Raw genomic sequence first — 12,301 nt, 5'->3', positions numbered from 1 at the left:
AACCAGAAAGATATACAGAGTGTACAATGTTTACAGGCTTCATCTTGCAATGGTTTTTGAAACATTCCTGTGGATTTTGAGAAAAAACAGAGTAGCAGAAGTATGCTATGTTCCTACTAAATATCCCCATCTTATTAGCACAAACCCCAAATACCTCATCCTTGAGAGACAGAAGAGATTATTATGGTAAGATCATAATTTCACATACAGACTTTTTCTTGTTTCTATAGAAATCCTTCTAGATTTGGAAAAGTTGTTAGCCACAAAAAAATCACAATTTGCAGAAGAACTTACTACTGCAGATAAAGGTTTCTGAGATACTGTGCATTTGCTGTAACCTTCACCCATTCCCAGAAACAGCTAAATGGACCAGATGCCTAAGAGAGACTTTTAGTTCCTTAGCCTAAGGAAAAATGCATCAGGCTTGGTATCAGAACATCACAAGGTAAAAATTAACCACAACCAGAGTCAGAAAAATATTTTATTTATTTAACAGGCCTTTTCCTCTGCAAGGCCAACTCTACAATCTCACTGCCACTAAAAAGAGACAAGTAGCAGCTTCTTTTTACCATAGAACAGTTCCCTGAGGAGTCCACATGACATCTACACTTACATGATAGTCGACATTTTAGCAACACTAAGAAAAACACTGAGAGATGGTGCAAATGATCCAGACTTTTTCAATGTTACTTGTCCCAGATTCAGAAACAAAAGTTCCTGAAGCAAAGGGTCATAGATTTGGTTATTTGTTTTGGTTTGGGTGTTTTGTTTGTTTGTTTGGAATTTTTTTTGATTTGGTTTATGTTGTGTTTGTTTGTTTGTGATTTTTTTTATAGTTTTGGGTTTTTTGGGTTTGTTTTGGCTTTTTTTTTGTTTTTTAATTTATATTAAAAAAACATGACTTAACAAAGCTGCAAAATGGTAGACTTTGTACCACATGTACAATCTTCACTGAATCCTGATGGGACACACCATGTGAGTATACAGTGAATGCACAAAAGCAGCACTGTGTCCTCCCATGCTCCATTGTGGCTCCACATCTATTGATGTTTAATATCCACATAATAAAAGAGCTCACATTCACTGCAACACTAGCTTGTGCTTCCTGATATTAGGATCAAGCTCAGACACAAAGCACACCCAGTCACAATTCAGTGCACAGCTTCTGACCCACAGATGAGAACAAAGCTACCAGACACTGTGTGCCTTCTTAAACTGTTAAAACAGTAAACAGTGCTGCAGTGTGTGCATGCAATGCTCCTCTTATCTTCCCCATGATACTTTTCTGTTCCACACAAGTGCAAGTTTCATCACACAAACACAAGACACATTAAAATTTAAGGTGGCCAGCCCTGAGATCCCAGCAATTAAAAATAACTAAGGCCACAAGATTATTTTGCTAGCTGAATCTCTATCCTTCACATATAACACAAAGCCTGCTATTTTTATAACAACACAATCAGACAGCATTGCTGGTAATTACTTTGACATTTCTTGGCTCTTAAAAGTTCAAGTCTGACTTGCACTCTTAGCTAGAAGAGGGATGGCAACCTTGAGCAGCAGGTATGGTCAAAACAGGTATGTATTATACATATATTGCCTTACTCTGAAAACTGTGTTTTTCTGTTCCAGCTGGCAGCTTTTGGCAGGGCTCAAGGCAACAGGATAAGAGAAAAGTCTGCCCTGATCCCTCTATACAAACATTTTGACTCCATGACCTTTTAAACATTTGCAGCTGCTGATCAGGACCACATCTTTTAGTAGCTAACACATGAACTACAACAGATTTCCAAGGAAAGGAATTACTTCCATATTCCTCTTCTCCTCCACATCAAATCTCACTCTGCATTTTGGTTCACCTTAACTTTAAGGCAGACTCAAGTAATTTTCTCCCACAGAGAGAGAAAGGGGTCAGCAATGCAGAACTATATTGCCACTTCCTACACATAATTAGGCCAGGGCCATTAGCAGTAAGAATGTGTACAGACTGAATTACCTGTGTCTGGGAATACATTCAAATCCTCCAGCTGTGAAACTGCAAAGAGAGCATAAGGTAGTATGCAGGTGCTCCACAGAAGGTGTAGCAGAATCCCTGCATGCCAACAAAATCAGAGACAGGGACAAATGGGAGACAGGGACATGAAGGCAGTCAGAGAACACTGCCTGGCAGCAGAAACCTCCAGGAGAATGAGGGGCCTGAACGCTGGGCCCAGCCACACTGGCATCAGTGAGAAAGGCAGGCAGGAGGTCCTTGCCTCCTTGCCCTTATGGTCACTAGCACAGCTAGGGAACATGCCAAAAGAAATACTGAAACAGCATCTGAAACTCAAGCCACAGTAAAGCAAATCCCTATTTTTGAATTGACAGCATTTCCTTTATAAAGCAGCCTGGCTGAGTAAATGAACATATAACCACACTTAATGCAAGTGTCTATATGTATAAACACACACACACATACACACATATTTGTCAGCCTTTCTATTAAATGTAGTACAAAACAATCCTTCAGGAAATCCACCTCTCATGAAGAATTAAAAATATTTATTTTATCAGTTATGGTACCTGCATTAGTACCTGAGACAGTTACTTCATAGCTGAGCATTGACATTGCATAAATACTGTAGAAAGAAAGAAAATTAAACTTCATGCCAGTAGCATTTGTCCCTAGTAACAGAGAGAAAAACTCGGGACATGTGCAGCCACTAGGACTTCAAACAATAACATGTGTTGTCTGAACACACAACATCAAAACTGCCACAAGTTAGGCATCTAAATAAAGGAGATAATTTTCAAGCCCTTCAGCAGATGTGGCAGGTATTGCAGAGTCATCAATGCTTATGACCTGTGCAAAGTCACCTTCCTCTCACACAATTTGCTAACAATAGGTATACCTATACTTGAAAAAAAACCCATGACTTCTGATGGAATGTTATTGCAACTGCAGGATATAACTATAATTGCAAATGTCTCTCTGCTTTATTAAGAGGGTCTCCCGCAGGTCGTGGTGAAGGCTGACATTAGATTGGTATTACATCCCAACTCTGTATCAATTTCCTCAGTCAGGTCCAGGGCACAAACAGCAAGGTGATGGTGACAGAACAACAAACTGAATAGCTGAATATGTTCTGCCATGTTCAGCTGGATTGGATACATGCTCAACTAGCTCCACTGGTAACCATAGCTCTGTCAACTGCTAAGTGACACCAAACAGCCAGACAAAGAGAAAAGAGCAGTGCTGCACAGAAAGAACAATTTTATTCTACAAGATCTCAGGAAATCTTCTACAAGATTTCCTTCATTACAACTGGGGTGGAGAGTGCAAACAATAGAGGAAATCGTAAAGCTGAGAGAATTAGCAGGGGTTTATGGGGTGAAGAGACCAGGAAGAAAAAATTTTGAACCCACCAATGAATGGTGGAACTACTCTCTGCTAAGCTATAAAAACACTATAATTAGTGTCAGGATTGACATGTTTCACGATTGTTACTACTTAATTTTCAATACAGACATTTGCATAGCCCTGAGGTCAGAGAGCCCAGCAAGGAGGGAAGGCTAATCAAAAACTCATCCTTAAGAAAATTAATAGCACAGAGTGAGATCAGTAAACACCTGAGAGCATTTCCCTCCCCACAACAGGCCAGACACATCAAAATACCTCTCTACAGAAGTCAGTCTAACTGTTGGACAGCTCCTCTAAACCATTATACTCAGTTTCCATTTGCTTTCCACTCTCACAAGGACATAGAGGAGAGAGAGAACTGATAAGTGAGGCAATTTTCAAATATGTACTCCACAATGAAAATTAAGTGAGACCCATAAAGGGAGAGCTTGAAGGAACAAGATGGTATCTTGTGCCTTCCACAGCAGAGGCAAGACAAAGCAACCTTGCATAATCCTCTGGATTTTCATCTAGCCTGTCATTAGCCTTCCATGAAGGGTACTTTAGAATCTATCTATCTATCTATCTATCTATCTATCTATCTATCTATCTATCTATCTATCTATCTATCTAATCTTCTAGTATTTAAATACTTTTTTCCCAACAGGAAAACAGGTGACAGAAGAAAACTATCCAATGGGTGTACATAATATCAGTTTTGAGCTTTGGATAGAAAAAGCAAAACCAGATTTAGCAAACTGCCTGCAAAAAGACACATACAACTGCAGAGAAGGTGGTAGAAATCTTCTTCAGTTTGCAGAATCCAAATTTGCTGCTGCCCAACTGCTGACTGAAGGCCTGTGTGACAAAGTCGTGTGGTCTCAGTAGTGTGCCATTCTGGCAGAAAGCAATTACACACAGCAGGCTGCACTGCACAGCAGGCTCCAGCTAGCTACTGAGGTATCTCTGCGCAGCTCAGGGACAATTTGCAAGTGCAGGTTGATGCTTCTGGAGAAACTTGACAAAATTAAAAGGAGAGGTGCAAGAAAGAGTCTCACATGGATAGTTTAATCTGGATCACACAAACGCAAAGAACACAAGAATGTATTTATTTTGCACTCGCTCAAGGTCAAAAATGACTATATTAAAACTATGAAAAGCTTTGCTATAGCATGGAGCTGCAACTAAGAGCAATTTTTTTCCACTTATATTCTACATCCTCAAATTAAAAGGAAAAATTAATTGATTCAAAATGCCATTATTAAATTGCAGTTCTTCGGATTTTGACAAATTTTCTTAAAGTGCCATTTTCTGAACTACAGTAATTATAGAAAAAGTCTCAATCTTCAGTAGGGAAAGAAACCTCTCTCTAGTGAAGAGAAAAATCCCACAATTTAAACCCACAAGATTCATAGTTTTCATAGACTGGTCAAGACTTTAAATATTGCCAGTTTTTTTTTTTTAAGAAAAACTTCATGGGGCAAAGTCATGACCACATTTAAATCAGTGCTAGGATTTAGATAATCTTTTTTATGATAACTTGAACTGTTGCAATTGTTAATACTGATATTTAGTATCTAATACTTAAAAAAAAAAAATTACTCTTCTTGTAACATGATCTCTACCTAAGCATCAAAGCTAGTATTTCCAGACTGGTGACCAAATTTTCAAACATACTATGCAGGAACCCCAGACACTGATCTCAGAAGTGCTGAATACAGAGATGATCACACTTCAAAGGAAATGGCAGCCACCTTCTATCTTTGAAATGTAGAGGACAGCTGTCACATAAAACATGAGGGTGTCTCAAAAAAACCCAAGTTTGTAACCTCAGCTAAAGGAACACTAGCTACAGAAAGAGTTGCAAAAACATGTATGTTATTGTCCAGTGCAATTTGTTGCACTTAAATTAATGACTACATTTTACTTTGACACTCTAGCACTAATAGCACTCACAAGGCAAACACTGTGAAGAAAAACAATGCAAAACTACTACAGTAAAATTTAAGTTTTACTGTAGAAGTTCTCTCAACCCAATCTCCTTACAGGAGATTCAAGCTTTCTGATTTATGGCCTTCAGGTGATAAATACTTCATTAATGAACAAAGCACCATACAATAGAAGAAATGACAGTCTGACACTTGAAGTCAAATGGATGCACTAGGATGTTAGGTAATGTTTTTCGTATCATGCTACGGTGTGATGAAACCAGACTTAGGGGTACATCTAATTTATAAAAGCTTTCCAAGCTCTTCACAGATTGATTGGCAGAGACTGGATCAAGAAATATAAGTATTAACATCAACTAAGTTAATTGACCATTTCTGAGATTAGAGTATTGAACTCAGTGACTGCCTGAGATAAAATAACACACACTGCAGGAAAAAAAGCTTGCATAAGGGGCATGGATACAACAGCAGATAGCCAGAAAAGCCCAAATCTTCCACATGAAGTACACAAACATTCTCTCCATTTGTCTTGCTATTTTATCACCTTCAAGGAAAGAGCTTTAGAGCAGTTGGATGCTGCAAATCCATTTCTAGACATGGGGAAGTCTTTTGACCCACATGACAAATGCAGATTTTTATGCCCATTGTTAGACTGCTGCCCTGTAGAGAAAAATCTTGTCTGAAAGATTTTTTTCACTTATGTATCCTTTAAGCCATTCATTGATTTCAACCAGAGAAGAACTGATTACCAGAAGGTAATTAAATTCTCATGACTTTTTTAAAATAAGCTAGGCCAGAGAAACAAAACTGCAATTTGAACATCTTTAGGCTCAAACCTCATATAATGTGCCATCCAGTTTCCATAATTGAAAATGGCAGCTCACGTATTGCGAAATCAGTTCAGTCTGTGGAAAGAGGAAGCTACGTGGCAAAAAAATGCAGAGGTACAGGGAAAGACAATGAAAAAATCAGGTTTTGACCTCAATACACCACTTTACAGAAATTTTAATTAACTCTGCTGTTCAGGAAATCACTTGCTTGTAATAAACAGCTAAAGCACATGTGCACACATAGACTCCCCTCAGATGCAAACTTCTGGAGCCCAATCTCAGATAATTGAGTATGTTTTACTTCTCTAAAATCCATCTGTATTTTACAAGGGGAACTCCTTGCAACACATAAAACAATTAACAAACTGTACAGAGAACAGATTTATCAAAGAAAATACATCAGGATAGGAAATAACCTTTGAACTGTCTCTTCATCAAGGTCAACTAGCCTGAAAACTGGCATTAGCCTTACAACATTTATATTATCACCAACTGGACTGACTCAATTCCAACCTACTCAGTAAAAAGTCACATCATGTTGAAAAATACTCAGTGGTCATACCCTGGCATAATTCAGGAAGAGATTAGATGCTTAAAGGGAAAAGCAACTATATCTGCTGTTAAATTAGATTATAAATTTGTACAGAAAGGTACCTTGTGACAGAAATTGAAAGCTAACAGCCTGACAGTAGGAAAGATTTCTCCCTATGGGTACAATATCCATTACAATGGTTTTTGCCTTCTCCACTGTCCTGAAATTGGAGACTGCTGGATATGCAGGACTTGTTCACAGCTCTACCTTTAATCACTGGTTTTCCATTAAGGATATACCTAACATATCAAAACTAGTATACATAAACCTTTCCCACATACCTCCTTAAATGAAAGATCTGTAAGCAAATCTGTACCCCTGGTATGTGTGGAAGCCCACAGAAAGCCTTTTCCAACATTACAGAAAGTACAGCTGGGAAGGTTTAGAAAGACTCCACCTGAAACAGATATTGTGTCTTGGCACATGGGTAGGAGAGAGAATAAACTATTTTTAAAGCATTCCTGATGGAGATTTCACTAGCAGGTTCAGAAACCTGTCCACAGTAATTCCTTCGTCTCCATGCCAGTGAAATTAGCAGCCTGCTCAAACAGTATCCAAAACCTAAGTGGCGAGAGGTCAACACAATGCAAAGCTGAACCAAACTACAGCATCTCCAGGTCACCAAAACTTTGTCACTTCATGCAGTTCATTAAAATCGACAGAATTACAGCTCACTGATACACAGCTAGTGAAGATGAAGCAGATTAATAGTTGCATGTGTTCTCTGTGGAACCTGAAGTTTTCATAAGTGTTACAGAAGTGTCTCTGTCCCTCTGCACAGAAGTATTCCTTCAGCCCTCCACCACAGTATTCCCCAAAGGAAATGGTGGGGAAAAACTTAAAACTGGGCAAGCAATCCCTGCGCACGCATCCTCGACAGACCACCATGATCATGATTCTACTCATCTTAAATAATGTAAAATCCAGGCTATACTGCATTCTCCACTGCCTTGTGCCTAGGGAAAAGCATCAGCCCAAGAAGCTTGTACACACCACTCTCACCTTACCTGTACCACTCAGACCTAGAACATGCTGAGCAGCTCACCTCCCATCATCTAAGCTACCAAAATGAGTATAGACAGTACCACCTATTAACTCTGGTTTTTAGAGATTCAAATTTGGCTCAACACAATGTCTAACTGTGAAATATCAACTGCAAAAGTCAAATTTTGTAAAACACAAGGATACTTACATGATACTTACATCTCTCAGAACTGTGTGGCTGAGGATCAGTCTCCAACTACAAGACATTGCAAAGGCAAAAAGAGATAGAGAACCTACCCCAAAGAGTTTAATATATCAATTCCACTATCTTGTCATGCAGTGTGAGGAACATGAGGGTGTTCCTACAGTATAAACAGATAAGGGAGGAACAGAGGGCAAAACAGTTTGCATTTCATTTTGTTCCCTCAACTATCTGACTATTCTGCAATAGGCGCCTGAAGGGGGTCAGGAGAAGGATGGAAATGTTTCTGTATAGCAACCATAATGCAGATAACATCCAAAACTGCAGTGATATAAAAATCACACATAGCACTTTCTCCTGTTTAAGCTCTGTCCTACTGCTCAGAATGCAATCTAACAAAGCATACTACATTTCACATACTACACATTAGCACCATTCTTTCTCAGCAGGCACATAAATACATGTCTGGGCTGTAGCAAAAACACACTTTGACAGAAGACTGGAGGGCAGCTTGGTGAGAGTAATATTCTTACATTCCTTGGATTTATAAATATCAATACATACACGCACACAGAGAACAACATAAAGCTATGATTGGACACAGATAAATGCACATGAACACCTAGGAAATATCCTATCAAAAATGATCCTTCATACATAAATACTTATTTTTCTACACATACATAAATAAATACATCTATCTGCCAACACGTACACACGCTTCCCCAAAGCAGCCCACTGTTGTATCTCCCCACGCTCCCGGCCTAACAGGTCGCACAGAATACACACGTTGCTTCACGCAGACGGGGGAGTCAAGGAGTGAAGGAGAACTCCCTGGAAGACCCGGGTGGCTCATCGCTACCGCTGTCCCGCAGCCTTCCAGCCCGGCGTTCCCAGCTCCTTTCCCCGGAGCCCGGGCTGCGCCCCGCCGGGAGACGAGGGCGGCTGCCCAGCGCTCAGCTGGGGAGCGCCTCGCCCGGAGCACCGGCTCCGCTTTCCGCCCCTTCCCCACCCTCGCCCAGGCCGCGGCGGCGATCCCATCTCCTGGCGACCCTACCTAGCGGAGGGCAGGAGCCGGCGCCGCCCCGCCGCCCCTCCTCGCTCCCTCCTGCGGGTGCTGAGCGCCGGGAGCCGGGAGAGGGCGTGGGGCCGGGGCCGGAGCCGGGCCGGGCTGGGCAGGGCGGGAGCTGCCGCCACCTCCTCCTCCTCGCCGCTGCTGACTCAGGAGCAGGCGCCGTCCCTCACGCCGCTGCCTAGGGGCGGCCGCCGCGTTCCGCGCAGGATCGCTGCCCACAGCCCCCGCCGGGCACGCACCACCCACGGCAGTGGCAGCGGGCCGCACCTGTGGGCAGCCCTGCGCACGGCAGGGAGGGCTGGGAGGTGGCTCCGGGCGGGGAGGTGGGGTCGGTCCAGTTCCATCCCAAGAAGGAGTTGGGGGCGGGGGGGTTCCTGCTGGCAGCAAGGAGAGGAGGTGCCGCGTCTCCATCTTGAGGAGGGGGCGAGCGGGAGGCGCAGCCCCTGGGCACAGGGTCTCGCTGCCGCTGCTGTCCTCCCTGCCCGGCCGGACCGTGGTGGCACCTTCCACGGCATTGCACCCACAGGGCTTTTACTATTCCATGGACGCGACCTGGAGGTAGAGCAGCGAGAGGTCTCCCAGGTCTGAAGACCTTGAGCAAGGGTATGAAGGTGTTGAGCCAAGAAGCTGTAGCGGGGAGGCAGCCGAGCTCTGCCTCACGCCACTTTGGGTGCCAGCGGCCGAAAGGCGACCACGGCACTGCTGCTGGTCTGCAAAGGGCCTCGAAGGTGGGATCTCGCACCCAATCCCTGAGTGCAGGTCTCCCTACTTTTGTCACCTGCTCGGCTTTTCGCTGCTCTGTTTCCACGTGCAGCGTTTTGAGGGACACTGTTACTGCTAGTAGGGGTTTCCCACGGTGGCTGCAGCAGGAGGCCAGCACCTGTCAGGCATGAGATGCACTGGGGCATGCTCCCCAGCTCACACATCCTCATTGTATCTTCCTTCTGATCCTTACCTTTCCAATCTTCTGATAATGTTGGGCTGGGGAGCCAGTGCTGCTCATCTGATAAAGTCCCACATCCTAATGGCAAATATCTCTGTTGGAAGCCTCTGCAAGAGAACCCATGGCTTATTCAGAATAGCTTTTCAACAAAATATTCATCATTTCTCTGTCTTTGATTTTGCTCTTTTCTTGTCACATTGCCATTTTCCGTTTGCAGTCAGAGCATGCAGAAATGGTTTGATTGCTTCTTTGATTTTTACAGCTCCATTCCAAAATAATACACCAGTTTGATTTGGAAACAGGCGTTTTTCTACTCAACACCAAAGTCCATGTGGCATAGAGAAGTGATTTAAGTATATCCCCCTCAGCAACATTGTAGAACAAGCAATTTCATTTTTAAGTGAAATAAAATTAAAAAAGCAGTGAATTTCAGACTTGTAAAGGTTTCATGCTTTGCACCCACCTATCAAGGTCCCAGATCCTCTGTTCTACCTGTTAGTGATGCTACTGTATTGCCAAGTTCTGCTCAGTCTTTAATGAATTGCTTGGCTCGGGGTAAACAGTGTTTTGCAGGTACTACAGGATGATGAAAAAATCAAAGCATTTTAAGGATGTAAAAATGTCATCTCTTGAGTGAACAACAGCTTTTACCTCCTCGTCTGATTCCCACCTTACCAACTGTATTCAACAATGGTCTGTTATGATATTTCCTGAAGCTACTTTATGTCTTCCTCAGTATGGGAAGGTCATGACTCATGTGCTTGCTCTCTAAAGTAAGGAATGATATCTCAGAACTGTAATTGTAGATTGCTTTTGAATATATATGAAAGAGCCTAAAGGAGTTGTCTGTTGACATTTAAAAAAATTTTTTTTTGCTGTGTTCTTGTGCCAGTTTTGATTCCACAGTTTCTGCAATTTCTGCGTGTTGGCTGTTTTGGCCAGCTTAGAGAGACCAAGTCTACTCATTTGAAGTAAAAAAGTATCATGTGAATTCCTAAAACATGTTCTAATAACAACACAAAAGGAAGAGAAGACTTATTATTTCCACAGTTGACCTAGTCTACTTGACTTGGAAGAGGATGTGTGTGTAGAGAGAAAAAGCCTGGATATCTTTCCTTTGTGGCAGCCCTATTTCTCATGCCTTGAAGCCTTCCTGCCAGCACTGGGACTCGATTTACTCACCCAGTGGGAGAAGAAAATTGACCTCCAGTGCTTCATACGGTTATGTGATCCTAATTTTACTGACTGCCAGCAGATACAGTGGCACTGTTTTTTTTTTAATTATTTTCTCTGCAGGAATGATTATTCTCTCAATGTTAGCACTTTTTGAAGGATCTGTGCAGGTATGCAAAAGGCTCCTTAGCACAGCACATGCTTAGGAACACAAGTCTTCTGCGTATCCTGTCAGGAGGTTCTTCCCACTGTCTTAATTAAAACAGGGTGAAAAAGGATGAAAGCAGTAACTGTCCCTATTTGCTTTCCCTGCACAGGGGTAGATGATCCAGTGCCCTTGGCTTTTCAGACTGCCTCTTCCACTGAGTAATCAAGATGCAACTACTCCTACACAAACAGAGGAATTGGAGCAAACAGCTCCTGTTGAAGAAACCCAGCAGCAGCACCTGGTGCCTGTTCTGCTGCCAGTCTGCAAACTCCAGAAATGCTATGAAATGAAATGGCTAAACAGATTGTGAAGGCAGGTTTGCTGCAGATGGGTGAGGCTAAGAAGGTATTTTCTTGCTGAGCCTTTCTTGCCTTTCGTATAATTGATAAATTAATAGGCTTAATCCTCCCAAAATAATAGTCTTAGCATGCTATAATGTTATCTCAAAATCATTAAAACTTCAAAATATAGCCCTCTAGGTGAGAGGGCTATAGTGTTGATCTGGTTACCTCCAGCTGCCGTCACACAATAAGTGCTTTCATTTGATCAGACAAAAGTCTTGTGAAACTGTCATCACCCAGGACAATTAACTTGGCACCAGATATCCAGGTTCATTTTGGAGTCTGCCCCTGACATGCACCTCCCATCACTGCCAAGTGGACCTTATGAGCAGCTTCTTGCTGTGTCAGGGAAGCTCTGACCTGAGACATAACACAACATTATGATGATGTACAGGAGGTCCCTCCCACCACAGGGGGTTGGCACAGCCCTTCCAGTCACCCTGCACCCTACTCTCCTATCCCTTTTCAACTGGATTGCTAAACCAGCTGCTTGGAAGTTTTCCCTGGGACATCTGTTACAAAAGAAAGAGGTTTGGGGCATATGCCACTTAGTTCACATTACTTAACCCTGATTAGATCGTGTTGCACTTTCCTGAAAATAACCTTTTCCCACCTCCCATTTAAA

At 42.4% G+C, this 12,301-nt stretch overlaps 1 protein-coding gene across 4 annotated transcripts in view; it reads right to left on the bottom strand.

Annotated features, from left to right (window-relative positions):
- Nucleotides 1-9,322, bottom strand: part of KIAA0319 (KIAA0319 ortholog) — a 57,239-nt gene extending 47,917 nt beyond the window's left edge. The window contains exon 1 of one of the 4 annotated variants that reach the window (XM_077179987.1): nucleotides 8,994-9,322. The gene's annotated coding sequence lies outside the window, so the exon portion shown is untranslated. Of the gene's footprint in view, nucleotides 1-7,942; nucleotides 7,961-8,725; nucleotides 8,921-8,993 lie in introns of those variants that run through there. The other 3 variants (XM_054630522.2, XM_077179979.1, XM_077179982.1) reach the window with 3 other exon arrangements.
- Nucleotides 9,323-12,301: the final 2,979 nt, after the last annotated feature.

Source organism: Agelaius phoeniceus, chromosome 1 (assembly GCF_051311805.1).
Source record: "Agelaius phoeniceus isolate bAgePho1 chromosome 1, bAgePho1.hap1, whole genome shotgun sequence".
Classification (NCBI taxonomy): Eukaryota; Metazoa; Chordata; class Aves; order Passeriformes; family Icteridae; genus Agelaius; species Agelaius phoeniceus.
Note: the sequence above shows the minus strand (reverse complement) of the source record. Positions and strands in the feature narration are given on the sequence as shown.